At 41.0% G+C, this 26,809-nt stretch overlaps 1 pseudogene; it reads left to right on the top strand.

Annotated features, from left to right (window-relative positions):
* Positions 1-17,516, top strand: part of LOC139726642 (uncharacterized) — a 46,190-nt pseudogene extending 28,674 nt beyond the window's left edge.
* Positions 17,517-26,809: the final 9,293 nt, after the last annotated feature.

Genomic DNA, 26,809 nt, shown 5'->3' with positions numbered 1-26,809 from the left:
GGTACTGTTTACCATTGGGAGCTGTGATTTAAAAAATGTTTATGTAGTCACATTTGATGCATATGTGTAAGTCAGTTGTATCACACAACATCCTGCCTTATGAAGATTTCGCAGTAAAGCCTAAAATATAAGGAGATATCACTATTTTTTTCAATAAACCATAACTGTAGACTGTTTATTCTAGAAACAGTTTTATTATAACTGTTATTCACATTTTGTATATTTAACAGTGCTTAACATTGATTATACTGATTAACATTTTTACATTGGTTGTTTCTATCCCTAACTCACACTTAAGAACTATTTTGAAGCACTAAAGCTGGGTTTTGTCTCATCTGTAAATGTTAAATAATGTCTTTAACATGTCATATCTTTGTGATTGCGAAACTTTTCTTTGTGTAAGTATGGCAGAACCATGGTATGTAAACTTTTCCTTGTACAAGTGTGATAGTATCACGGTATGTAAACTTTTCTTTGTGTATGTGTGATATCACTCATCAGTATGTAAACATTTCCTTGTATTAAATGCAATTATGTAAAAAAGAAACAATCCCCCCCCCCAAAAAAAAAAAAGAAAAAAGAAAAAAAAAACACCAAAACCCCAAAACAAGGAAAATAGAACTTGATACTACTTCATGCTATGTGGATTCATCTAGTCAAAGAATGTGAAAAAAAAAATGCACATTTGCACACACACTGACAGTGTTGTGGTTTGGTTTTGTGAAAGTTAGGTCCCACCTACTGTACTAAAGACTGTCCAGTGGGTCATGCTGTCAATGCCAACCCTCTTATCATATGGTGGGAAGGTTATGTTATTTTTGTTTATTTTTTTTCCAATGTAAGTAAAGGTAAGTAGCTTCCTTTTAGGCACTGGCAATGAATTCTTATCAATGTTCATTTGCCACAGTACGAGACTGCCCCATGTTGGACCAACAACTAGAATGACAAAAACAAAAACAAAAACAAAACAACAACAAGAAGGAAAATCCACAGGGTCATACAGTGCTGATTGCCTGGATTCTCCCCCTCTAACCTACTTTTCTCATTGCTTTCATGTCTGTAAGGTTAAACTCTATCAAATCCTTTCTGATATCAGCATTCACCATCATGTCCTTTGTACAAACTGTACCCGCTATTCCTCTTCGTCAATCTCCCCCCCCCCCCCCCCCAGCGACCGTGTACATCAATTGTTTATGCCCCATTTTCCCTTCGAACTAAGCTGTTGTGATTTTATGTGTGTTTTATTTTTTTTCATGCTACCCAGCAAGTACGAATGGCTTAAACAGCAGCATCGGCAGCAGTACCACCAGCAGTACCACCAGTAGCTCGGGGAGCGGTCAGCTGCTGAGCCGGCCCATCCAACGCAAGCTGGTTACCCTGGTCAACTGCCAACTAGTGGAGGAGGAAGGGCGGGCGCGGGCAGTGCGCGCGGCCCGGTCACTCGGGAGCGCATCGTCACCGAGCTGATCGTCCAGCACCAGAATCCCCAGCAGCTGTCCACCAACCTGTGGGCTGCCGTCCGCGCCCGGGGATGCCAGTTCCTGGGACCAGGTATGTTCGGGGGCATGACCCTAGCTTCCTTCGCCTCCTTTCATGACCCTGCTCGCCATGGTTGACTTGCATGCATCACAACTGAGTGCTGTATACGTGTACAGTGCACTCTTGCTGTAGCAAAACACGACCATAATGAAAATTCTTACAGCGAAGTAACAATTCAAGTCCTGAAATTATCATTTATATCTCTATGTAATTTATTATTTGGCTGCAACGGAATGTTGATATAGCAAAAGAAAACTGCAGGTCCCAAGGACTTTGATGTAACAGGAGTTGCATGTATAATGTATATCCTTGTTGATGTGTCTGATTTTGAATCACTAAATGGTAAATATGCCATTCACTTTGTATTGAAAGAAATCCAAATCCTAGGCTGACATTTGATGTCTGTTATTTTCAAGTGCTCTCATTAATTGTCTCTGCATTGCTTGGCATGAGAAATAATACTGTCACCCCCCCTCCCCCCTTCCCCACCATCCCCCCCCCCCCCCCCCCCCTAGCCATGCAGGAGGAAACACTGAAGCTGGTACTGCTGGCGCTGGAGGACGGCACGCCCCTCTCCCGCAAGGTCCTGGTCCTGTTTGTGGTCCAGAAGCTGGAGCAGCAGTTCCCCCAGGCCTCCAAGACCAGTGTGGGCCATGTGGTGCAGCTGCTCTACCCGCGCCTCCTGCTTCAAGGTCACCAAGCGGGAGGAGGAATCCTCCCTCATGCAGCTGAAAGAGGAGGTGAAGAGGGTTATTTCATTTTTGGCTTGAAGAGAAAATGGGGAACTGTCCTTACAAGCCAACAGACAGTATGGGGTCTCCTACCTTTTTTTTTTTTTTCTTCTGAGAGAAACTGACCGAATATCTGTTTGCTACCCATATTTACTCAGACAAACTCCCTCCCCTGCCCCCCCCCCCCCCACCAAAAAAAAAATCAAGTGGAAGAAATAATTGAAGAGTGTAAAAATGTAAAAACAGATGTTTGTATTCATTTTTAATAACTTGAGATATTTGAGGTTGAAGCTGCTGAAAAACAGAAAATAATGAAAATGTATGTGATAATTTTCATATCAAAAATATTTCTTGTTATGTAACAAGTATAATATCATTGAAAAGATTTCGTTATTTTCTATTTGTTGATGACCTTACTTTTGAAATATATAAACAGCATTGAGAAAAGGAATCAATTTAAACACTTTAAACACTGATGAATACCGTATTTACTAACCCGTATATATGTATGTTGGGCAGATCCATTTGTTGATATTCTTGTTTACTGAAGATAGTCAAGGTTTTTGTGAGAAAGCCTTTAAGCTGTCATCCTTTTTCTTGTCCAATGTTTTCTTCCACTTCTGATATGCTCACTCTGTGTGCCTTGACGTGACCACTAAAGGAAATCAGGAAGTTGTAATGTCTATTTTCTTGTCTACTTTCATTATCTCAAGAAAAGTCCCCAAAATGTGTCACTCTGACTCATCCACAACTAAACTAGCAAAAAAGAAAAGAAAAGAAGAAAGCATTGTGCAAAACTCTCCAGTCACAAGGAATAAAAAAGAAATGCCATCTAAAATTTATGTAAAATGATGAAGTTCTTTAAAGTTTATGCCTCCTTAATGTAAGTTTTGTTGATATAATTTGTGACAAAGTCGTACACACATGCATGCTTGTTCATGAGAGAGCAGATACTACTTTTCCGATAAAGCGCTGGCTCATCCAGTTTTTGGCATCGACTGTGTTTTTTTCCATGTAGTTTCGAAACTACGATTCCCTGAGGCGTGAGCACGATGCCCAGATTGTGCAGATTGCCCTCGAGGCTGGTCTGCGGATCTCTCCCGAGCAGTGGTCCTCTCTACTCTATGGAGACCTCAACCACAAGTCCCACATGCAATCAATCATAGACAAGGTGAGAAGGAAGGCGGATATTGATTAAAGTGCTGATGATGTTGGGGATCAATAATGATGATGATGACAGTGATTACAGATGCTGATTATGCTGATGACGATGACAATTATGATGATGACAATGATGAAGATGATGAGTGACGATAATGACGATGATAATTATGACAATATTGATGATAATAACGGTGATGAAGATGATCATGAAGACGACAACAATAATAATGATCATGATGATGATTATTGTGATGAGTATTGTGATGATAATTGTGGTGGTGATGGTGATGATGATGATGATTAAGACCAGAGTAAGAGTACCGCAACACTGAAAAAACGAACACCGAGTGTGCAGCTCCAAGAAATAATTGTGGGTCGTCTTCTCTTCCAGCTGCAAACTCCCGCATCCTTTGCTTCTAGCATCGAGGAGCTGACCATTTGCCTCCAGCGATCCGGGGACCCAGTACGTTTGGCCCAGCTGCGAATTCACCTTGAAAAGTTAGCTAAGATTGATCCAAGCCCAGGTAACTACAGTCTGTATTGATGTGTGCATATTTGTAAAGTAACTTTTCTTGAATATTATTGTTTGTGCAGTAGTTTTTCATTTTTAGAAGTTGTTTGTCTGTCAAGTACTGATTGTTTATGGATATGGGTCTATTGGAATATTAAACTAGTTGTAAGAAATTTTTAGTTCCATATCTGTAAGCTAGACATGTATTTGGTGTGTGTTTGAGTTTGAATTTATTTTGCTTTGTCATTAGGGAAGTTGTCAATACCATACATGTTGTAACAACCTATGTCTTGTACAATGGATAACATGCAGCATTTCAGGCACTGTTGTGTGACATTGATGAAAATGGCGAATGCACTCAGATGTGAATACTGACAGAGACTTGCATGTAGCCAGCATCTTTTCTTGTTATCACAGTGAGCTGCACTCAGCATGTAGGATATGAAGGTTGATTCCCTATACTGAAGTAGGACTTTCATTCCGATGTTCCTTTTATTTTTAACCAGGTGCCATGATATCATCTTGGGAGGACATCATGTCCGCTATGGATGCGGTGAAGAAAGTCGTACAAGGTCTGATGGACTTTATGCAGAACTACTCGCAGAACAAGAAAGCAATGGATCTACAGGTAATTCACAAAGTCTTCAAGAATCCTGCACAAGTGCATGATATATGTTTTAATCTTTTGTTCGTACACAATGCCTGTCATTATTGAATGAAGGGAAATATTTGGAAAAACAGCAATGGCTGTTTCCTCTGAGGACTCTCGTTCAAGTCATTGGAGAATCTAATGTGATGATATCACGGTGCATGCCCACTTTCGAGTCAGCCAGCACTTTTGATTTGCGTTGGGATTAGAGTATGCTCATGTGTGGAATGTATTTCAAACAGTCAAGAAGGAAGTTTGATGGTGCCACCACACATAAGGCCGAGTGTTTTTTTTTTGCCTGTGATGCTGTCATGTGGGCCAAGCAGTCATGATGTTCCTCAGTCTGCTTCCTGTACGTACGGGAAAGGAGGACAGAGAGTCCTGCTTCCCACATCCCGTCTCTGTTTCCTGTGTCACGACTGGAACTTTCTCTTGAGTCTTGAAAAAATAAACAGGAAGTAGGTTTGTTTGCTATGACTATCCCAGAAGTATGGGATCTGTTTACATCTATCCTCTTCCCTTTGCAATCACGCACTTTGCTCTCGCCAATTTGTGAAAGGATAGACTTGAAGTGAAACTGATCTATATAGACACATTAGCATGTGTTCAAAGGTAATTAGATGTTTTTTTGTGTTTTTTTTCATTTAGTGTCAGCTGTTTGCAAATGTCCTTGCCATGAGGAAAATATGTCGCAAATGGGTAATGCAAAAGTTTTATGTCGCGCAGTATGCTTAAAATCAATCCGACTTTGATTTGATGCTCCCCACAGACCCAGAACATCAAGTACAAGACGAGCATGTGTCGCGACATCATGCAAAAAGGAGGCTGCCCTCGTGGTCCAAGTTGCACCTTTGCGCACTCGGAAGAGGAGCTGGAGAAGTGAGTTTGCCACATGATGAATCACTGGGTCATGTAGCAGCTTTGCTGTGCGAATGTCATAGTGATGGAACGTCGCCCTCTATAGATAACGATAACAAAACGAAACCGTAGAGATTGGTAGAGATCTTTAAGTGAGATATTTGAGCGATGAAAACACACGATGAATAATGTATGCCCTAATAAATGCATAGACATGAACACAGGAAAATGTTTAGATGTGAGTAGGTATGGATAATTATTATCCAAGAATTAAAGAAACTAGGTGCTAAATTGTGTTTTTCATTGTTTTTCACTCATTCATTTCTGAGATGAAACATTTACATCTTGATCTGTCAACTGTTTTTCATGTTTTTTCATGTGTGCAGAAGACACGTGTATGACATACTACAGATCCATGCATTTTGTGATAAAATCAAATTGGCTACCTAGCAGCTCCTATGAGGGCTTTATTTTCTGTTTCCCCTTAGCAGTTGCACTCTTCAGGTTTGACTGTATGTGCATTTTATTCAAATCCAAAGCCATTAATCAGACACAAGAGCTTTGCATCCAGTTAGACACTAAAACTGTCCTATTAGATATGATGGTTGCATTTTAAGTATCACACATTTTTACCTTTTAGTTAAAATGGCCTGTGGCTGGAACACTACACTTCCTTTCAGTTGCCATTGTGTTATTTATGCTGTTTAGAAAATGGTCTAGCTTTTGAAGCATGTTTCTCATTTTGACTAGGAAGTAAGTTTCACAACTATAATATATCATATTATAATATATTAATATTGCTTGTGCCAATATATGCATTTAGCAAGAAACAAATCCTATTTAGACTCCAAGTGTAGTTTGCTTGCGAGGGCTACTGCTTTTCCAGCGGAAAATATGCCCATGATTGGCCTTGCTCCAAGACTGAAACTTTCTTTCTTTTTTTTACTTTGGCTTCTCTTTCCACAGGTACCGAGCTAAGAGCCGGCAGCTTGTGACAGCCCTGAACAATCAGTCCAAGAACCCGAAGTCTGGCCGGCGGGAGATCATCTCCTCCCTGCCAGACAACCCCCAGGAGCTCCTGCTGCGTTCTAAGAGTATGACGGGCAAGGACAGGTGCGACTCGACCTCCTCCGAGACCCAGTCTTGGGCGGGGCCAGACCTCCGACTGGGCGTGGGGGAGGGCCTGCCCAGATTCGGTCCCGCGGAGGGGAGCGGCGGCGATTTGCTGTCGTCCGTCATCGGCATGGGGTCGAGTATATTCCTCCAGTCCGGTCTTGGGAAGGATTCGCTCCTGGATTCAGGGACCAGCAGTGGGGCAGCTGATGACACTGAAGACAAGCTGTGAGTGTAAAGAATGGATGCCTTGTGTGTGTGTGTGTGTGTGTGTGTGTGTGTGTGTGTGTGTGTGTGTATGTGTGTGTATGTGCATGTGTTTTTGTGTGTATGTGTGTATGCAGGGCTTTGTTTTGAGGCAATCACAATGAAAATGCAGGATATCAGCTCAATTAGTTTTGACCGTAACAGATTAGTACCTAAATGTACTTACGTGGTAAGAAATTCATTTGTACTGCTTGATGTGAAACTGTTGCTCCTGTGGCAAAAAAAAAAGAAGAAAATGTTGAAAATATGAATAAATCATTGAATTTACAAAGATCTTAATTTGGTCAAATTAATGTCAAATAATGACTGGAAAAAAATTATATTGTCAAGTTGGTGTGATCACTTCATTTCTACCTGAGGTTATGGCACTCTGAAAACTTGAATGTTTCAAAATTTATGGTCCAGATTAATGTCTACTGTATATTTCATGTTGTGTTTATTTTTTTGCAAAAATTGTGAGTGGACAAATATTTGTACAATGAACAACTTACATATTTACTCATAGCTCGCATGAAATGATAGATTATATATTGTGTTTTCGCTTTTCTTTCATCTTTAGCCAAGAGTCCCTCCGTGGGCTCAGCGAGGGTCTGACGGGGCACAAGCCGGCCAGCCCCGCCCAAGAGCGCTACACACCGGCCAGCGAGCTCCCCGCCAACAACAGGGAGCTGTACCTGGCCAACCTGGGCATGAAACGTGGACTGACTGGGGACCCATCGCAGGGCGAGGTTGACCTGGGCACCAGCAGGAACCGACTGGTGGCAAAGTCCAGTCCCAGGCTGGTACCTGCAGAGTCTACAAGATACTCAAGTCCTCCAGAAGGTCAGTTAAAGCTGTAACATACTTCTCGTTGGGGCTCAAAAATCATCTTCCGCCACTTGGAGTTTGCTTGCAATGTATCCACAAGGCTCTGCCGAGAGACTTGTCTGGCTGACACGATTTGCCAGGATAATGAGTTGTTCTGGAGTATTTTGAGATCAAAAGCATAAAATGATAAAAGTTGGTGTATCAGGCTTTTATTCCTGAAGTGCCTTCCCCCGTTCAGTAGTGGATATGTAGAATGCTACAAGTATGTGATGATTGAATTGTGCCCTAGCAATACTTTTGAATCTCATGCAGTTAAAAAGCTGCACATGCGATTCTTTCTTTTGATATGGGTACTGCTATGGCCCAATATGTTGCAATTTTTGAAGTGGATTATAAAACATCAAGTACAATATGTGTAACAACCATTACTGCGAATGCTCCGAGATTTCATTACTTCTGGCGGACCTTTCAGGGCAATCGTTTTTCACATTTTCGTTGTTACTCAACTGAATCACAGCGCTATTTTCATGCATTTTGTATGCATATGCCCCCATTTTATAGCAAAAATCTACTGTTTCTGCGGTTGTATGAAACTATGATTTAGCTTAAGTTCTGTTCAGAGGGAGGTTTGTTTGTCTTTAATGTTGTGTACAATATGATCAAACATGTGCCAAGTAGGACGTAAAATGCAAAGATGTCTCAGATGTCATAAGGGATTTACATCTTTATCCTCCGATATGCTAAGACTCTCAAAGATAAAGAGGGCACAGTACCAGTACTTCAACACTTTGTGCTTGATTTTTAACATTTCTGAACAATGAATCTCAAAAGTGGCAGATCATTGTTGTAAAAAATTAGAGAATATTTTAAGATATGATGCCTGTGTAATAATGCGTTGTTAAGTGTAGACTTAAGGAATGCTTGATGACTTTGCACAAATATGATAAGTTTGTTGTTTGTCCTGTTGCCACAGATGGCTATTACATTGAGCGAAAGGTGGCTTCAAGAGCCCAAGACCACCCCAAGCCCACGGTGGCGCTGAAGCCTTCTGCAGCGGGCACCGTCCCGCCCGCACCACCGCTCCAGCCGCGCATCCTCATCCCGACCAACTATCCCATGCCACGCCCCAAGCAGCCAATGGATTACCACGAGCGGGACAGGTATATCGCACCTATCGGGGGCAGGTATCTGTACCCGATGCCAACGAGTCCCCTCCCCAATCAGCGGGCGGGTGGATACCGCCGCCCCGTGATTCAGCGCTACGTGGACCCGACCACCATGAAAGCCTACGACGTAGTGCCAGCGGAAGACAACATCGAGCCCAGTGCCCCGCCTGAATCACTGCTCCCCAGGCGTGATTATGAGTGGAACCAACACCCATTGGATCCAAGGTAGATGATCACTCCCCCCCCCCCTCCCCCCCCCCCCCCCCGTAATACTAAGCTTGTAACTCCTGCTGAAGATCATCCAGTTCAAACATTTTAGTTGCTCTCAGCCAAGAGTTTCACATAGCTTGCTCTCAGTTAATGATCTCAACTGTATTTCCACAACGAATGTATGTTGTGTGCTTTTCAGATACTCAGTAATCATATGATACAGACAGTAAGGCCCAAATTGACAGAGTTATTTTGAATTTAGTCCTTGGATTATGCAAATTTTGTCTCAGTGAATATGTGTGAGAGATCGCTTGACCAATATGCATCAAGTAACGAACATGCGCTGACACAGGCATGTGAAAGGTATGACTTATTTGTGCTTATTAGATACAGACTACGTAAGTGACTTTTGACCTACGTGTTCCTGGTATATATTTGGGCTACAGTGTGTAAACTTGATAAAATAGTTAACATTTAAGGTGCGAGCATTATGTCTGCCAGGTAAAAACACACACACAAATGTATATCAATGATGGACCATTGCTATCTTAGATTCGTGATCGAGTTATAGGGAGAGGCATTCCAAGTGTTTTATCATTACGTCATGACCACTTTGGTGCTCCTTTTGATCGAAGGTGGCGGGACCCTCGCCCAGACTACTACTCCCTGTACGATCAGCACGCTCACGGGCAGACTGCTCTGCATCAGGGGCCTGCTGCATCGGCCCCACTCCTGATACCGAGCCAGGGCCGGTCGGATTATGCGGACTCGCCGGAGGACAACCTTCATCACGGCAAGCCCAGGCCCTCCAAGCAAGTGCCACCCCCCGAAGCATCCGCTCAAAGTTGAAAGGGTGGGTTTGTGCCGCCTGCATTCGTGAGATCATTTTCTCTGATCTGTGTGTGTGTGTGTGTGTGTGTGTTTTAATGTCAATGTTCCTCTTTCTCTTTTTTTCAAGTATTAGTTATGCATTTAGTATGCAAATGTCTTTATTGGGTCCTGGCTTCCACTATGGCGAGAAACTTTGTTACAGCTTGTTGCACTCACCGAAAATACAGATTTAGGAAACGCAGAAAATAATCTGCGGAAGTTGTCGCTCAGACTTGATACTGGGTAGCTTGGAGGTCAATTCACTTTGATGAAGCGAACTACCCAAACCAACAAAGTCTTGTGCATCATAATCCATACAAATTGTATGGCAGTATCAGCAAAATGCAAGTGTCATTTTTGTGGCAAAGTGTCTTTGGAGATTTAAGGAGAGGAAATCCCTTGTCTTGTGAATGCAGTGACTTATAAATGTATTAATACAGTTTTGTCTTGATTTCCTTTCCCTATTGATTAACTCCGAGAAAAGTTTTTTTTTTGTCGCGAGCCAAGGGAAAGAAATGTTATGCAGTGGGGGTGGATGAGGAGGGGGTGGTTGAAATCAGAGAACAGATTGGCTCACCTTTCTGTTTAACTTGAAGGTAGTGTAAGCAAAAATTTGACAAATGCTACTGTAATATTCTGAGAGAATGTAGTGTTTTTGCCTTTTAAAGGGGCTACCAATGTAGGGCCAACAATGATTACCTACCTGGTGCAAAGTTTTATTGGGTGGAATCTTATTCAGCTGTGCCCAACGCCACTGTGCAGTACTTAACTCTTGACACAATGTGGACTACTTCTTTCCTTTGACAATTTTAATTGTGTGCCATTGAAGCAAGATAACATGTTGACATACAAAAATTATGTATTTTGTTTTGATAGGTTCAGCAATGCTTTAACTTTTGTTTAGCCTCTCTATCTCTCTCTCTGTTGTTTACAGGGACCAAGTCTTACTGAGCTCAGGGAGAAGAAAGATTACTTGGTGAATAAGCTGGACGAGATGCAAGGTGATGTAGATAATTCCCCAACGACACCAAGCGCATCGTCTACTCCTAAGCTGACAAAGCTAACATCCCAGACATCAAGTGGCGTCATCTGGCCGATGTCTTTCTCCCCTCCCAATTCGGCCTCGTCCCTGGGCATTCAGTTCAAGGGCATCACCGATGACGATGACGACGATGACTGTGATCATCGGAACAATGGCATCGACGTCGATGCAGAGGTTCCCCTAGCGACGGACAGTAGCAAAGAGAGCGCCTTTGACAGCAACGGGCAGGAGGATAGGTCAGAGGGCGATGTCTCGTCCCAAGGGAGCTACAACCCTTGGACTAGCACCTCGCTCTTCACCCCGAACACCGGAAAAGCCGTGAAGGAGACAGCTACCAATTACACCATGACCTACAGCAAGGTGCTGGTGCGCCATGTCTCGGCAAACGAGACCGAGGAGCAGCAGCAGGCCCCGGTGCAGGGCACCCACACCATGCAGGACTTCAAGGACATGTCCATGGACGACCTCAAGCGCACACTGAACCAGGTCAAGCAGCAGGACCAGCGGGCGGGCTGCAGCCACTTCGAGCGCGGCACCAAGATTCAGCTGGAGATGGAGCGGAGGGAGGAGGGCCAGAACAGCTCCGGCCCCATCACCTCCTACCCTCCGGTGCCCCTGCCCGCCCAGCTGGCCCACAAGGACCCCATCCTCCACCTGTACTCACGTCTGCCCAAGGACATCGTGCCAAAGAAGACGGGCACGTCCATGGACTTTGGCTACTCGGAGACGGCCTCAAGGTCGGCCCGCTCCATGGGCAGGAACACAGGACCGCTGAAGGTCAGTGCGGGTATGGAGGAGAACACTACACCCGTCAACATGACCATGCAGGACTGCCAGGTGGCACCCGGCTTCCAGACCTCCAATGGAGAGGGTTACTGTGTGGCACCGTTTGAGGACAAGTTTCTCAGAGACACCTCTGAGAGTAGTGATACAGACTTACTGTATCAGGAGTGAGTGTAATCTCTTGTTATATGTTTTCTTCATCTACATAATGTGACTTTATGAATGTTATCAGTGCAACTTTTATTTATCCCCCTAAGAGCACTTTACTCTTTCCCTATTTTACCTATTCTGATATATTGAGAAATCATGGCGTTTGAAAGAAAATTTGGTCAGACGTACCCATTGTAAGTTTTTTTTGGGGGACTAACACAAAGTCTGCTGCTTGTGCAATTTTTCAACAACTTGTCATTCACATCCACTCCATATATGCATTTTATGTATTTTATCACTATTATTAAGTTGTGCTGTTTGCACATAGTTTTCAATTTGTTTGCGTCTCTTGTTAATTTCTGTCTCTTCCCGTATTGTGATTGGTGAACAGTGACTGGGAGCAGAATGTGGCCAAGCTTGTGGAGTGTGACCCGAGGGCTGAGGAGAAGCTGAAACAGGCGCTGGACCAAGTCAGCCAGCAGATCCAAGCCAAGGAGACTGTCAAGGTAGGCCTGGGACCTTCCCTTGCCCCTCCTGCCTCCACCTCCTCCCCCCCCCCCATCACCCCAATCCCCCCCCCCCCCCAATCAAAAACCCAAGAATACAAGAAAATTAAAGAACATTGTTGTCCTGCTCTAACCACACTATTTTTTTATGCCTCCGCCAACGAAGTGGCCGGAGGCATTATGTTTTCGGGTCGTCCGTCCGTCCGTCCCGTTTTGTTTTTGTTGATATCTCAAGAACCATGAGGTGGTTTTGCATCAAACTTGGTATGAGGGTATATCCTGGGGGGATGATACTTTGTTTGGATTTTAGGGTCACGGGTCACAGGTCAAAGGTCAAAGGTCAAAGGTCACAGGTTATTTTGTGAAAAAAGGTTGAAATTTCATGTTTTTCTCCATATCTCGCAAATGGTTCAAGTTATCTTCATGGAACTTAGTATATATGCATGTACCGATGGGCAGTGATTATCTAGGGAAGTTGGGGGTCATGGGTCAAAGGTCAGGGGGTCAAAGGTCAAGGTCAACTCCTCAAAATATCACTACTTTCCTTATATTTATGCAATGCCTGAAGGATTTTTGAAAAACTTGATGTATGCATGTATAACCCAATATATATTCTGTGGGAAGTTTCTTGCCAAAAGGTCAAAGGTCAAAGGTCAAGTGAAAGTGCTAAATTGCACTTTTTCCTCCATATGGTGTCTCAAAAGTAACTCAAGGTATTATCATGAAACTTACATATTTATGCATGTTCTACCTAACAGTGATTCTCTTTGGAACTGTGAGGTCAAAGGTCAAAGGCCAGGTTTAGATAATACTATTTTACCATTTGATACTGAAATTATGCTTTTTCTCAATACCTTGAAAATTACTCAATGCATAAACTTATAAAAGGGTCAAAGTCAAGTAAAAATCATCAGTTCCCCAAATACCTGCACTCTGACGTTTTAATCATTCATCCAATTGAACCTAGTTCTAGGAAAATGAACATTCAGCACATTTGTGGCAAACCTGTCATTTTAATATTTTGCCAAGTGTCATCACACATTGTCAAGACATTGTACTATAGACCTAGGAGAACCATGCATTATGGCGGAGGCATACACCAGTCGCTGTAGCGACATTTCTAGTTTTAGTAAGGATTTGTGCCACATTTCATCAAGGTTTCAATCAAGCCAAATTTTTTTCTGTTTGTTTGTTTTTTTTTATACGGATTTGACACTTAATCATTGCTTTTTCCCCCCTTTTACCCACCTAGCATGCCCGAAACACTCTGATGCTGGACATAGAGGAAAAGGCACTGGAGAACATGCTGCCAGGGCGGGAGAACCACCACTCCATCTGCAACCACGGCGGTCCCAGCACTACGCGTGCTGAGCCTCCCACCTCCGTGGTGAGTGAATGAATGGATGAGGATCTAGCCAGCTGTCAGTGGTCTCGGTGGTTTGTCCTCCGGGAGAACTTGACTGGCCAGTGGGCTGAACTTTTGACCCGATGCCACTTACATAATGCCGCTTGAAGCAAACCAAGCTGAGAATCATTTGCAGTGTGATGTTCTTTCAGTGGTTATCTTTTAACTGAGGCACTAGCTTAGGCATTGTGGCATCGTGGATAAGACTCCTTACTGTCAATCGGAGGACACAAGTTTGAATCCAGTCCAGTGCATATGTTCTTGGACGAGATGTTTTTATCCACCATGTCCCTCTCGACCCCATTGTCAGAGTAGGTTCCTGGCGACATCAGTGTTATTTTAATGGTAGGGCCGTCTGGTAGAGCCGTCTGGTAGAGCAGTGTCAGCACTGAAGAGGCTACCTATGATCAAGAAGATCTTATTATAATTTTTGTTATTATTATTATTATAATGATTATTATCATTATGGGTAGTAAGTGATTAAAACAGGGACAAGAGATGGGCCATGCCTAACCAGTGTGTTACAAGAAGTATCCAAATTAACCAACGCCTGTGGAATGGACGTGTCGTAATGGTCGTCTTTTAGAAAAGCAGCGATAAGTAAATAGCAAATCAGGAATGACTATCTAACCAATGATTCTTGCTACATGTATCTGGGAGATCTAGACTGCTGTGGGAACCACAATAGGTATTCAGTTAACTGCCACTCATTGTCCACGTGTTTGTGAAATTTACTAGTGTGTATAGAAGATCTTGATAGGCCATTAGATCAATGTCGATATTTTTGATTATCCAAATTATGAAGTAAGCAAGTGAAAGAAAATTGGTACTGAGGTTATATAGAAATAAAAATGGTTTATCCCTCATCATTGCAAGTGAAAGACTGCCGATGAGACTCCGAGGAAATGTTGGTAAAGTAATCATCTTTCATGTCGGGAGAGATTGTTCCAGAGCAGTTGAGAGCGATTGAGCATCACAGTGGGTTAGCTGTGGTAGGTATGATGTCCAGCCAGTGGCCAGTTAAGTCTATGTTATATTGTGTTTTCCTCTTTCTATCAATCTCTCTTTCTGTCACTCAGAATGCTTTCATGTTGCCTGAGAGCCCTGCGATACAGCTTCAAGAGAGGAGCCTGGCCCGGTACAGTCGGCAACCTAGCCACCACCAGCAGGACTGGGGTGCCCCCCTGCCCCCCACATCGGCCGGTGGACAGGGTGCCAAGGGTGCCCGCCGTCCCTGGCCCGACCCGACGGAGGACTCCTACTACGGCGTGGACCCCGTTTACAGGTACGGGGCCTCTACCAGTGCCACTGCCGGTGCCACCGCTGGTGCCGTGGGGCTCCAGTATGCAGACCATGGTGCAGTGCACCACCCAGGCACCGTTGGGCGCGAGGTGAGGGGATTGCAGCCAACAGTGGCCAGCAAACAACAAATGGTGAGATGCCCAGCACTTTCTTTCCTGCCAGCTTTACCTAAGAATATCTGAAACCCCTTCCCCCAAGATACTTACAAACAAAATCAAACCCCCAAATCAGTGGTGCCCCTACCCACCCAGATGGCACACAAGAACTCCATTGTCCACTCCTACTCCACTTCTCTTGCCCAAGAATATTATTGTGCTGAAGAACATAGGATCGACCATGGAATTTGGCTACTTGGAGATAGCCTCAAGGTCAGCCGGCTCAACTCCCTCTCCAATCAGCTGCACTTTAATATCCCTTCTCTTCCATCCCCTTCCCCTTGAAAAGAAGAAGGAAATAACAAACGAGTAAACCGGCAAAAGATAACACATAGAGCCTCGTCTCTATTCAACCAAACTGAGCTCATCTTGACTGTCAGGCGCTTGTTTTATAATGACATGGATGGGGTTTGAAGATGGCAGATCAGCAAAAATTTTGACTAAAACTGGGTGAATGCTCAAATTGTAACGAGCAGTACATTCAAAGTGACAATCCATGGTACATACTTTGGGGACCTCACTAAAGCCTACTTTATCACATATCTCCGGTGTGATTTTTTTTTTTAGTTGTTGGAAATTCTAATGTGGTTATCACAAGAGAGAGTTTGAAATGCAGTTTCACCTGAGTTTTATAATTTCAGGGGATCGGTGCCCTTTCTCCTTGGATAATTTTAACATTTAGAAAGAAAATATTTTGACAGAATGTTTGTTGTCAGCTTGTCATGTGCTTGAAAGTGTAAAGAAACATTTTCATTTGTAGTCTCCTAAATGACAAACTGGTCAGTCTTCCGGTGCTTTGATTGCTGCTAAACACACCCACTCGGTGTGTTCTCATGGTCGAGTGATGTAGATGTCCCAATGCAGAATGCACGCAGATGGGGTCAAGGTCGTTGTACTGGAATGTTCGCTTGCATTTTAATTTCGCGATTTTCGCGGCAGCCGAGTTTCACGAAATTAAAGTGCACGCTAAAGATCTTGTCTACACTATACGCATTGAATGTTAGAGGCAACTCACAAAAATTTCATTCTGTGAATAAGGCTGTCGGCTCCCATTCGTGAAAATTTTATGCCGCGAAAATGTTGTGTTTTACAGTATTTAATTGTGTTTGTTTCGTGATGACCTTTCGTTGGAAATGTCTCATCATCTTACCGTACAGGGTTTGGTCCTGCTGGACATTAATGGCCAAACTCTGGGAGAAGTGTTGGTGGGGGGTAGGTGAAAATACCATTGATTGAAAATGGCATGTCTAGTGATGTCTCTAGTATGAAAGGTCTGTGAGGGGCAATAAGCTCTAATGTGCAATCTTTGTCTCTGTTCTTTCCTTCCGCTCTTCTCTGTGCCTGGATTCGCTTCTCCTCGTTGTCGGGTTGGCTTGCCGCCACAGCTGGAGGCCACCGACCAGCAGATTGCCCGGGAGCTGCAGAACCAGGAGCAGCAGCAGTACCTGGAGCAGATGCGCCTCCGTCAGCGGCAGCAGGAGGCCAAGCAGCGCGAGGCGGAGAAGCGGGAGCAGCAGGAGCTGTATGACCGCCGCCTCGCCCTGGATGTGGCGCGGCGGGAGGCAATGCGCAGGTCCAACTACTCATATTACCCCTACTAAACAGGGATGTGAGAGTTCAGAGTGTAATCTGATTTCAGATTTTTTTTTTACTCTACTAAAAATCCACTCTGTCAGACTCTTTTTGCAGTTCAAATGCATTGAAATGCTTGTAGTTTAATGCACTTCAGACTTTTTTTCAATAAGTTTCAGATTTTTTCCAGATATTTTTTTCCCTGCAAGTACTCTCAAACCCCTAATTAAAGCGAGGAGCAGGGGTTTTTATTTGTCACTATTTACTTCATTATATTCGCTTCCGATGGAACGTGATGCTTTCCATTTTTGCTGCGTCTGCATTTATCAGTGTTCCCCTCAAAGATGATGTAGTGAAGAAGAGTTCAGTGAGGGTTGGGTCGGATGTGCAGTTTATGTAACACCGTCGTGCATCAGCCAGTATGGAATGCCCAAAGGGTCAAGATCTATTGCACAAATGGAGAAGCTAATATACTTCCATTATGGAGGACACAGTCTCCAAACAGATAAGCTTGCCCGAGCCATGCAACGAAATGAAAATACAAAAACAGGATGCATAGGAGTGATCCTCCATATTCTCAAACTAGATTCAGACATCTTCTGTTGCTTCTATCTGAAAGATATTTAGTTATCTTGAGGAATTATATTTGGTACCATTCATTTATGTCGAATGTGTACATTCTGGTAAAAAATATCCTCGTCTTGCCAACATTGTAATTCCAGTAGTTTTTTATTTGTCCATTTTCAACATTTTCACTGGAGTATTTACAAATCATATCATTTATAATTTCATGTTTGAATTTTACCCCCTTTTTTTTCTATATAATCACTATATTTGGGAGAATATATGTATGTTTTCAAACCCATAAAGGAGAAGTTGTAATTGTAATTGCTAATATTGCAATTTTTTTAGCTTTTATTTATCTCTTCTTATTCCCATCATCTCAGTTTTTGTGTTTTCATGGGATTATGCATAGCATACGTGTACAGTGTGTGCAATTTGTATAGACCCTTTGGGCACTGCATTGCAGGCAGTGTTCCATCATGACTTCTCAAATAAGTATGATGGGGAACCCTCCTGTAGGAAGCATGAAGCAAATCGATGTTGATGGTTGTGTGGGCGTTGATGACCCCTAGTGACCTCAATCCTCTCCGGGTGAGATCCATTCTGATGTCCGTTCCTTTTGCTCTTTTCACATTTTCTGAAAAGTATTGCATTATGTATTGTATGTTTAACATGTCAAGAGATGACGAATGTATAAACTGTGCTATATTACATGCTGACATAGTGGAGTTGACATTAGAATTGGCACAGTGTGTGTGCGTTGACCATGTATAAAGTAGCAGAAGTAGCCTGCAAATATTCGCAAACTAGAGTGCAAATGGCGATCAAAAGTAGCGGAAGAAGGACAGAGATTTAGTTGGCATTTTAACAAGCTGTCGGAGATACTGAATGAAGTCTGCCAAGAAAGGCTAATGGTGATATATTATGCATTGTAAGATTGTGTCATATCATGTTTAGAATGGTGTCAAAAGCTCCTTGATCTTTTTTATGAATACATTGTGTATTGTTTGCTCAAATTTTCCTTTTTTAGTAGTTTGCTATACGTAAGATTTGCACAGCTTGGGTATTGTTAGAAACAATCAGAGCTGTTTAAGCCTTGAGAACCCATATGGGCAAGAAAATTCACAGTATTTTCACAATTCTTTTTAATCACATGAGAAGGACTATGTATGAAATTTTGAAGTGTAATTAACCCCTCTCCTTTATACACTGCCTGTGTTTAGCTTTTAAAATACAAATTCTTCAGAATCTCCTGTTTACGAAGTGAGCTGGTTTATAGGGGTCCACTTTCATCTCTGGGTGTAACAACACAAATTCGACTTTTGATGCTGGTTCTTCTTTAAAAGATAGTTCATACTCTCATTATTCTTGGTTAGCATTGTAGGCATATTTGCACATTTGTGCAACCTATTAAGGCTGTAGCGTGTTTGCACAACACAACTTGATGACCTTGCTTTAACCTGTGCGCCATTTTGTAAATGGCTTGCGATGATTTTCACATCTGTTGCATCGTCGTATTCACCCTATTTGTATCCTCTATTGTGATGGTACTAAGGGAACCAAGAGTGTTAATGTTTAACACTCTGTGGGAGAAATATGTAATGTCCATGCATGAATATTTATGATATGTGTGTCACGTCTGCACAATGCGGCAATTTCTTCTTGGGGAATGCCGATTGGATCTTGAAATATCTGTAACATGACAGAGTCTATGTCTGCTAGACAGTCAGTCACCTCATATTTACATGTATTTGGTCGATTTGCAAACTTCTGTTACCTTTTTATAAGTGACATTAATTCCTATATTTTGTTTGTGGTACATTTTGGTATATTTGCGGTCCTCTGCGGTAAAAAAAAATAAAAAAATATGCACTTATCAACAAGCATTGATCAAGATTGACAAATAGAGAGAGAGATACCCAAATGCAAAATGTGCTTCACTTATCATGTGGAACTGGGTCCCAAGGTTTAAAGACCTCTTCCCCTTGAAGTCTCATGAACTACAAGACAAAAAACAAACAAACAAACAAACAAACAACAACCAGAAACCAAAGTAAAAACTGAAGATACAGCAGTTTTCAAGCTGGGGGAAAAGATCCCATGTTTAACATAATTTCTGACCAAAATACTGTCCAACAAAATTATACTGATTGAAAATGCACTAGCAGGTTGTACATACCACACTGCGCGGTCAATTCGTTTGTGATGAGGAGGTGTTTTAGGCGCCATCTGGTAACGTTCTCTTTCTCGTCGATGTCTCCCAATTTCCCGCATATTAGTCTCTGATAATCAGAAGGGAATGAGGCATGATGGGAAGAGAGAGAGAGGAGGGACCTGGGTAATGATTATATAGTAGTTAGCCTATAGAAGGCAGGCTTCATCAAGTGATTGTGCATATGTCGAACACCTCAGATCCCATTACCAAGATAGGCCAATGAACCACCTCACCAATAAGAATTTTTTCCTCTTCTTTTCCCCCCTCTAAACCAAAGTGAAACAGTGATAAACCTTCCATATTCTTGAAACAAGCAGGGAAAGCACATACTAGTAAGAAAGGGCTACTGTTAGTTTTGGGAATTTTTACCTGGTTGCATCAATGCTTTCTTTTGATGCTGGAATGCTTAAATATTAATCCCCCCCCCCCCCCAAAAAAAAAAAAAAAAAAAAACCCACCAAACAAAAAAAAACACAAACAAACAACAACAACAACAACAAACAAACAAACAAACAAAACAAATTATAATTGATAGGCTTCTCGTTGAATTAGTAGCACAAAGTAAGGGAATAGCCAGATGTTTCCGGGAGCTTTGTTTTGAATCGTATTTGCAATGGTACACCTTTTTCCATTACCCCAGCTAGGGCTTTTGTATTATTTCATTGGCTTTCGCATCATTTGTCCTTATTATTCTTTATGCTGTATGTTTAATACGGCAGAAGTATATGATGATAACCCATTTTATGAGTAAAAAAAAAATGGTCATTGAATATACAGTACCGGTTGGTGACTTTCAATTTCTGAGGTCATAGTTTATTGATTTTTATCTGGAAAACATTCAAAATTGTAGCACATTCAAGGTTATTTCTTTAGTGTGTCTGGTGTATTAATGCAGAACATGATATTTGCTCTGTTTTCAAGTACTATGCATGAATGATGCTGACAGGATTGTGAAGGCCGAGTTCTTGTTTTTTTTATTTCCTCCCTTTGATTTTAATCGCGCATTCATAACAATGATTCATCACATGGTTAGAGAGAGATAATGAAGCATAAAATGATGTATCATGTCTCGTGATATAAAACATGGCTGTTGGCGGTCACGGCTGAAAGTAAATACGGTACTCTCCAACTTGTGAAATTATGGAGGGAATGTTCAAATGACAAGACTACATGTATATCTGTGCATACAAAAGTGGAGAGGTTATTGTTGTCTCATAGCGTAGCATGACCTGACAGGCCCGATTAAAAAAGAAAGAAAGAATTGTGCGACAATTGTGTGTCGCCCCGTGAAGGGACGAGATTGCGCTTGAACAATAGCTGCACTTCATCTCCAGATTCCATCATTTGAGCAAAGATTGAATATTTACACTATAAGAGTCAAGAGGGCGGCGGGGGGTTTCGCTCGGGGGGGGGGGGGGGGGGGGGGGTATTCATCAGCAGATGACCACATACAGGGTAACTCTTTATTACCCCACCTAACCCCACTCATCTACTGTGTGTGGTGGGGCGGTCAAGGGTTTACATTTCATGGCAAAGCCTTGATGCTTGTTTTCAGGACAGAGTTCTATGCCTGTGTTATGAGGTTGGAGTAGAGTATATTGTCCGTTCTGTGGGAAATTGTTTTAAATTTGCCACAATATGTCTCGGATAATAAGTCTGATGATGAATTAATTTCTGTGGATATGAAGTCAAGAGAAGAATACTTGGCCCTAATCACTTTCTATAAAATCAGAGTTATTAGTCATTCTGTATCACCATCTATAAATCAGTGAGTTCTCGTAATTCTCATTAGTTTTTTTTTTTATTTGTAGAAATATGAAAAAAAAAAAAAATTCCCTTAAGGATTATCAAATGAAAACTTAAATAATATGTGAACTCTTTGGTTGTTGTTGTTGTTGTTTTTTTTTTTGAGAGAGAGAGAGAGCTGGTATCAGGCAACTGTCCTACAAATTCTGTGACCAAAACACCACAGTACCATGTCCATTTTTTTTTTTTTTTTTTTTGCATTGAAGATGGAGTTACTATGTCAATTCTTTCTTCTTGAAGTAAAATATTTATATCCTCTTTAGATTATAATTTTATTGCTGTTGTTGACACTGATTTTTTTATGCATAGCGATTCTCTAAGAACCTAACTTGATATTTTTTTTCTCACTCAAGTTATGCGAAAAATTTTGACTTGAGACTTGCTGAAAATGCAATGCATTTTAGCTCTTCATAAAAAAAAATGGTTGTCAGTGTTGCTCCAGAAATGTTAGTTTTTGTGTTGACGAGTGGTCCTTGTCATGTGCATTTTACAATTGCTACCACTTTTCTCCCCCTCCATCTCTACTTTGCAAGCCCCCCTCCCCCCCCCCCCCCCCCCCCCCAGTTCTTTTAGCCAGCTGTGATGTGGAGGAAATGTGATAAAGTGCATATAGTGATGGCTTGAGATAAGTGGACATGTTTTGAATGAAGGCATGTTAAATACGTAGCCATGTTGGTTTATAGAGAGGATGACTCTCGTGTATACTTTAAAAGTCAGCCACAACAGACTACTACCATGAACTAATTACTGTGGGTGCTCATATACGCGTAACTTCTCAGTGCATTGTATGCATAGAAGACATTAAAAAAAAGAAAATAATGAAAAACACCAAAAAAAGATATGATTGTGTATCATGTAAGAAAAAAATTGCATTACTGCAATTTGTCAATGTTATGATTTACATTGATAGTGACTGATAATCATCATTGTGACTAGATGATTGTTTGTGCTGCTTTGCTGCTCTCCTATGTAATTCCTCCTTTTCTCTTCCATTTCATATTTCTTCCCCCTTTTGTTTCTACCCATTCATCTTCTTTCTTTCCTTTTTCTTACTTTGTCCCCTTCCCTTGCCTCTTTTTCAACACCTGCATCTTTCTCCTCCTCCTCCTCCTCCTCCTCCTCACAGATACTGCTCGTGAATTTTCTTTGCAATTGCAGCTGTACAGTGTACATCACTCTGTATGATATGCATTGGCTCTTTAAAAGAGTCTTTAGTATACACTGTATTGTATCTAGATTGTGTCCATTCAAATGGAAGACAAATTGTATCTTGATGAACTGTCAGTGGTGTCTGTATATATTTGTAATGTACATGTTGTACAGGTAAATGTGTATAACCCAGCTTGGTTTATCCCCTTGAGTTCTATAATGGGTCATTTGTGTAAACTTACAGCAAACAAATAGGTATGCTTTTGCATTGCCCAGCTTGATTAGTGTGTGTGTGTACAAGAAGCCGGTTAATGCATTTTTATGAATGTGTGAATTTGGCGATTGTAACGATTTTAACATTATTGTCCTTTGTATGCATAATGGCTATTGAATAGGTACACGAAGCTGCAATATTTCTTTTTCCCCCGACAGGTGCGTGGAGATCTGCATTTTTGCACAATGTCGTTAGATGCGTTTGACAAGCTTGTAATTATAGTACACTTTGCATAGAAATGCCACTGAAGATACACGTACTACACCACATCTATCATGCTATATCCTGTTAATCATTGAATTTATTTTATACAACTATACCAACTATTAAAGTGAAAATCAGTTAACCTTGTTGGTTGGTTATAGATCAGATTATTCTATCATTTCTATGCATGGATTTGCTGTGAATATTCAACTATACACCTTTGAAGTATATTCTTTATACCCTCTCTCCCTTTTTTCTTTTATCATTGAGATTAGATTATAGTAATGTTGTAAACATATTTCTATAACTCCTATCAGATGCAGTTTTACTTTCTCTTTGTACCAACACAATTATGGGTGTATGGGACTGAGCAATAACTGTTTTTATTGCAAGTGCAAGTCCCCTTATAGCTTACCTTGGTCATGTCGACTTGAAGGGGTAGATTGACTGGGAGTAATAACTTAATAGGACATTGACTGAGTTCTCGGCTAGAAAATTGCTGGAAAGAGGATGTGACTAAACCACTCTGAATCCTCAAAAAGCTGGTGTTCCCGCAAGGGCAGTGAGCTAAAGCAAATCTAACACTGTTACAATACTGCCAATGGCAGTCTTTGGAATGTCCTAATGAAGAAGTTTTGCTCGTGTGTTAAAATAGTTTCTAATTTTCGTAGAATATACAAATGTTTAATTTTATGAACAATGCAATTACACTTGTACACCTTTACCCATGAAATCATTGCTATGTGATAGTGAAGTGATTAAAGTAACAAGTAAACAAAATTTGACTGCAGTGTTTACTTTGTAATAGCATTGTTTGGTGTGTGTGTGTGTGTGGCTTAAGTTTTAAATTCACAAGGTCGTGATTTTCTTCCTTTGTGTTACCGTATTTGATATGGTAAAGAACATGCCGAGATGGAAATGCTGTGCTTCATAAAGAGCAAAGCAAACAAACAAGTAAAATGCTATGCTACAAACAATCTAACATTGTTAATGATTGGTCGTGTTGTCCAATGCAAGGGAAAAATGTTGTCTTGAAGAAGAATGTTAAATACAGCTCACTCCCATCATAACAAAATTCTCGGGATTGGCAGTTTTCTTTCGTTATATTGAAACTTTGTTATAGCCAAACAGTAAAGTATAATATAAAGATGTATAGATGGTAATTTTGGGACCTGAATTTTTATTTCATTGTAACAAGAATTTCGTTATAATGGTGTTCATTATAATGGGAGTGCACTGATATGTAATGTTTCATTCAAATTTGACACAGTATAGTGTGTATAATCACTTGTATATATTGTTATATAAGTCATTTTTACTTGCAATATCACTGGCAATAGCACGCTTTGTCATTTAGTGTATTTGTTTAGATACTGATGAAGGCCTGTAGGGCAGAGAGAAAGCAGAAGCTTGGACCAGTGGAATGCCATCTTACACCTATATATATGTGTGTGTGTGTTTGTGTATTATACTTTTATACAGTGTATATAAAAGTAATCAAGCATATTTGCAAAAGAATACTGATTTGTACAATGTATTTTCTTGCAGAATTACTTACAACAAAAGGGACATCTTGTAATGAATTGGGATACTCATAAGGCAGTATTTCTTCTGTCCTCCAAACCTCAACACGATGCAAATTCGGGCATATTAACTCACTTTTAGCATGCTATTGAGTACAACAAGCAATGCCCATCAAATAAAAGAAATGAGACAAGTCATTGTACTTAAAAAAAAATGCGCCATAAGCATTTTATTAACAAGCTGGCATGGGCACTCATATTTCTCTATGAAAATGTTTCATTATACAAATACTCTGCATTTTCTTTGAAAATATATGCAATGACAATGCCAAAACCAATTGTAAATCACATAATCTGGGCCCGATTTCATAAAACTATGGCAACTTTACGATTAATGGTAACCCTGCAATCAGTGGTAACCATCAGTGATTTCTTGATTTTGACTGGCTTTGGAATAGTGTTGCCATGATAATTACCATTGAGTGCAGAGTTAACAGCTGTACAGTTATCATAGTTTTATGCAGTGGGGTTCTGGAAGGAAAATAATTGTGGCAAATAATACATACACAGTTTCATTGCCAAAAAGAAAATAAATGGAAAGAAAAAAAAAAGAAAAGAAATTACGGCGTACTATCACATGCAGTAGAGTACACAATATCAACAGCAATGGGCCCACATACATACAGTCACCAGGACCGTTGATTTAACCTTGTTTTTACATTCAGTACCTTATAAACTAGTACAATATGTACCAGCTAGATACAGTAACAGAAAATTGGAACTGTAGACTCCACCTCATTAAAAATGGTACATTGTAAGCAAGCTTGTATGCAGAAAATCCGACCATGCATTTTTAAAAGGAAGATCAAAATATGAAAACTAGCCCCCGATTTGCTCCCGGCCCAAAGGGAACCAACCCTGGATCTGCCTACAACCAAACTTGTAAGTACACTCACAAATGTACATTGTGTTTATGCAGAGCATTTATGGGTTTAAAGAGGAAGATTTTTACAGGATTCTGTAATTTGGGGGTTCTGGGGCCCCCTGAAGGCTCCCACATTGGGCATGGTGCCCATTGGTACAAATATATATTTCATCATTCTCGCAAAAATAGCTGCCCAAGTTTGGCGAAATTTTGACCATGCATTTTCAAGAGATGAAAATGTGAAATTTGGGCCCCAACTTGGTCACCCTCCTAATAAATAAGCTACACGACAGCATGTCACTTAGCCTCATGTGCATGAAAGCTGACTCAAATTTCTCTGCAAAGAGATCAGGCCAGCATCACACATAATACTGACCTGCACCAGACCATTGGTCACAGGTCATCTTCAGCACAACATTCAACAGACTTGATCCAGACTAAGTTGAAACTGTGAAGAATGCTCAATAAAATGACATATTTTTTTTATGGTAATCATCACAGTACTCTTTTTGATGAGGGCTACAAGACCTCCCTTTCTCATACCAAATAAGCCAAGACACAAACAGCATGATACACTATCAATGTCATGATTATAAACTGTCCAAAAATGCACATCCAATATTTTGGCATCACTTTTTTTTTTTCTTTTTTGTACAAAGCAGCGGTGCTTTCCTAATTAGTTTCATCACATAAGCATTTCTTCACCTTAGTGCTACAATTGTTCCTTTCTTAACCACAAGTTGTGTATGTGTGTGTGTTTTTGTTTTTATTTGGCAATGTTTCAACAGTCACTGATGTACACCCCTTCTGATGGCAACGCAATGGATGGTTTGCTGTCTACACAGGTTGAAAACACAACGTCACAATTGTCTGTTAAGAAGAATTCCGGACCACTTCAGAGTTAGTCTGAAAAGAAAGAGTACAATTTCACAGGCACGACAGTGGAAATTTGATCAAATTGCATTAAAAGTAAGGAAATTATGAAACTGTACAGATTTTAAAGAATTTTTGCGAAACAGTTCTTGTACGTTTAATATGGATATGCACATAGTGACCTGATGATATCATCACCTCACAATTTTTCATTGATGTTGTACAAAAACTTTGAGAAAATTCAATTCTTCTGCTCTAAATGTGTTAAACATGATGTTATTCCTGGCTGAATAACTTCAAAATAATGATCAGTCAGATATATCAGGATCTGAGACTGGGGCATAATCGTTTTATGACAAACACATACAAAAAAAAAAGAGAGAGAAAATTTAAAGATTTTGTGTACAAACTACATGGCAAGTTGTGAGGCAATGACATCATCAACTCACTACTTGCATATTTATAATGACTGTTCC

This window comes from Diadema antillarum, unplaced genomic scaffold, assembly GCF_040938485.1.
Source record: "Diadema antillarum isolate AM-2024a unplaced genomic scaffold, OU_Dant_1.0 seq00000094_RagTag, whole genome shotgun sequence".
Classification (NCBI taxonomy): domain Eukaryota; kingdom Metazoa; phylum Echinodermata; class Echinoidea; order Diadematoida; family Diadematidae; genus Diadema; species Diadema antillarum.
This window is presented reverse-complemented; position numbering and strand designations above follow the sequence as displayed.